This window comes from Manis pentadactyla, chromosome 9, assembly GCF_030020395.1.
Source record: "Manis pentadactyla isolate mManPen7 chromosome 9, mManPen7.hap1, whole genome shotgun sequence".
Lineage (NCBI taxonomy): Eukaryota > Metazoa > Chordata > Mammalia > Pholidota > Manidae > Manis > Manis pentadactyla.
Genome location: NC_080027.1, coordinates 126,315,525 through 126,319,192, shown reverse-complemented (window position 1 = coordinate 126,319,192; position 3,668 = coordinate 126,315,525).

Here is a 3,668-nt window from a genome sequence, read left to right as displayed (position 1 = left end):
CGGCGCGACACTGCGCGTCGGGGAGGCGGAGCCGGGGCGGGGCGGGGCGGGGCTCGGCGCTCCGCGCGTTTCCCCGCCCCCGACCCCCGGCTCCCGGCCGAGACCAAATCTCGCAGCCTCGCGGCGGCTGGGCGGCTTCCACAGGGCGCGGCGGGTCTGGGATCCTCTCGTCAGAATTTACGTGACGGGCTGGCCTGGACCGGCGGTCGAGCTTCGGACGGCCCGGAAAGGCGGGAGGGGCTGCCGCGGGGCCGGGACACCCAGGCGGTTCCAGGTCAGAGTGTGAGAGGGGAGACAGAGCCCCGGGGCTGGAAAGCCCATCCTGCTTTCGCTGGCCGACTGAAATTAAACGGAGGACGTTCTATGTGGCAGATCGGGTATACCGGTAACGCTTCCGCCCCTGGCACTAGAAAGAAAATAACACGAGCCCCGTTCCTTGTCCCTGCCCTGCAGGTTGCCCTTTCTCTGCTTTGCCAGCCTCTCGAGCCACATGCCCCGAGCAGCTTGTGGCTGAGAGAGATCGAGATGGGGACGGAGCAGGGGCACCGGAAGGAGGAAAGCAGAGGCTGATGACTTTAATATTAGTTTTCGGGTTTCAAACTCACCATGAAGCTAATGGAATTTGAGCTTCAGAGCCCCTCACTCCACAGGTGCCTTCCGTAGCCTAGAAGAGGAGGCTTAGCAGTGTGTTGACATGGTCATATAGTCTTGTAAAATCTGCAAAAGAAGGATGTGTAAACCTTAGAGATTTTTCAGTATTTTGTCTGATATTTGATGCATACAAAATAATATGTTGAGAAAATATGTAAATTGTAAGGCATCCTACTAAAAACAAGTCTGATTCCATCACATTATCCACATTAAGCCCCCATCTATCCGTGCATCTCCTGGATTCTACCCCTTGCCTTTTCCCTCACCCACCAAGATCTTGAATTTTGACTCTCCTTGCCATTGTTAGTAGTTACATCACGCCTGGATGTGTTCCTGATGTATAGTTTCATTTTTCTTCTTCTCCAGCTTTACAATAGCTTTGTGGGATTTGCATTTATCGTTCAGCATTTGTTTCTTTGACTCATCTAAATTGTTAAGTATGAGGAAACAGTAGAATATTAATCTTCATGCTGTAATTTCTTAGTTTATTTATAGTTTATCCATTTTTCTGTGGACACTTGAGTTGTCGTCAGTTTTTTGTTATTAGAGGCAAATTAACATGAAGCCAATGAACTTTGAGCTTCACGGCCACTACCTTCCACACCTAGGAGAGGAGCCTTAGCAGTGTGCTGACATGATCATCTATTTTTGTAAAATCTGCAAAAGAACAATATTTAAACCACAATGGGTTAAGACCACTTTCTCTTTACACTCCGGCTTCCCCTCCTTCAGCCCCTCTGAAGCTGTGTGGTGGTGGACGGCTGCAGGTATTCAGGGCTGAGCCAAGGTGCACTGAGTTGGGAACACATTTCCTTTGAGTTCAGTGGAATGTCTTTGTGAGGTCTGCAGTCTGTTAAGGTTAGGTCATTGCTTTTCTTCCCAGGGTAAGAAGTGTCAATAAGAAATGCTAAGAATACGTGCTGCTCGAAAGTGCCCAGCCTTAGCACTCCAGTTATCTAAAACAAAGACCTGATTTATCATCTGGAGGGCCAACATTGTACATCTGAATAGTTTTACAAAATTACTTGTGCCTAAGTAATGATCAAAGAAATACGCTGTACCATCAATTTCTGTATGTCCTAATCTGTAGAATCAGCTATTGACATCATGACCTACATCCTTTGTTAGAAAGTGTATATATCCTTGTAAGGAAGCTCTCCTCTCCAGAGCACTTTCTTCTTCAGAAGGACTGTTTCTTGGGTAGCTGTCCTAAATCTGAGCTCAAATAAAACTCAGAACTCTTTTCTGGACTTTTACTTTTTTTTGGAATTTTACTCTGGATTTTCTTTTCACGAACAGAAGTTATAGGAACAGATGTCCTATCAGGTTGTGAACGTGTCCTACAGCATCTGACGTGGGAAGTATGTGCATGTGGGGGGAGAAATAGTTTGAAATGTAGGGACCACGAAGCTAGTCAGCAACATTTCATTAGATGCGTAAAATTGTCAGCAGAGGATCCAGTTCTGACCAATGCCTAGTCACGTGGAAGTTCTCTCCCATCAGGAGTGTATTCATCTTGAGATGGTTATAAATGTACTTACAGTTTTTTTAATTGATGGGAATCAAAGTAAAATTGATCAGACTCCATGAGTTTATAGGTCACAAACTTGTAACAGAACCACAGTGACTGTCTGGATGTGAAGACGTGTTTGTTATATTCTGAATATTAGTAGTAAAAAAAGTTCAATGAACCATCCTGAAAATGACAATCTTCTTATCCTGTCTGCAGAAACAGTATCACAGGAACCACTGCTGCATGAAGGGAGAATCGAAGAGCGTGCAACCAACAAAATGGAGGAAAAAGGTATAGAGGTATGTGAGACAGTTAATCAAAAAAATAATAGGATACTTCCCTGAATTTTGTCACATTCATAATTTGTCGTGTGTTTTCTCCAGTTACATAAGCTCATGCCCCACAAAACCGCACACCTTCTTGCGCACACCTCCTGTAGACGTGTCTGAGTCTCGTTTAAACCTGGGAGTAGGTCGCCTGGGCCAGAAGGGATGGGATGCTCAGCTTTGCAAGATAATGCCAAAATGCTTTCAAATGGTGGTACCAATATGTCTGGCACCGATCCTGTTTTTCCTGTTTGCTATTATTCCACATTCTCTCCAAACCTTGTATTGTCAGATGTCTTAATTTTTGCTAGTCTCCTAAAAATAACCTGGTATCATAAGGTTGGGCATTTTTTCATATGTTGTTCATTCCTGTTTCTCTTCCCCACCTAAGGGTTTTTTTTTTAATGTTCTTGATATCAACCTTTTATCAATTGTGTTATCACAAATATTTTCTCTCTGTTTATAGCATGTTTTTCCCATTTTAAAACATTTTTACTTTATTTTGGAAAAAAATCAAACTTTGAGAAAAGAGACTAACACAATGAACTGTATACATACCCTTCATGTACATTCACGGTTTGCTATACTTGTGAGTAAGAAGGACAATATATGGATATTATTTCTGCTGATCCATTTGAGAGCAAGTTGCAATGTGGACTTAAACATTTCTGCAAAGCATGGACTTATCAATCATCTCCAACAACAAAGATATTCTATTATGTACCCACAGAACCGTTTTCAAATGTAGGTATTTTAATACTGATATATTAATACCTGATATACAGTCCATATTGAACTTTGGCCAGTTGTTACAGTAATGTCTTTTAGAGCAGTTTTCCCCCCTAATCCAGTATCCAGTCCAAGATCTTCTCCCTTTCTTTATGGAGTCTTTTGATTAAAAGTTCTTAAGTTTAGTGTAGTTAAATTTGTCAGTCTTTTCATGTGTAATTAGCAGCTTTGGCATCTAGACAATCCATGCCCAGCCAGGGGCTGTAGGGAGGGAAGGATGAATAGATGAAGCAAGGAAGATTTTTAGAGCAGTGAAACTATTTTGCATGATACTATAAGGGCTCATACCTGTCATGACACATTTGTCCAAACCATAGAATGTATGACACCAAGTGGCCCCTAATATAAACTATAGATATGGGGTGATAATGCAGATCCATCAACTGCAG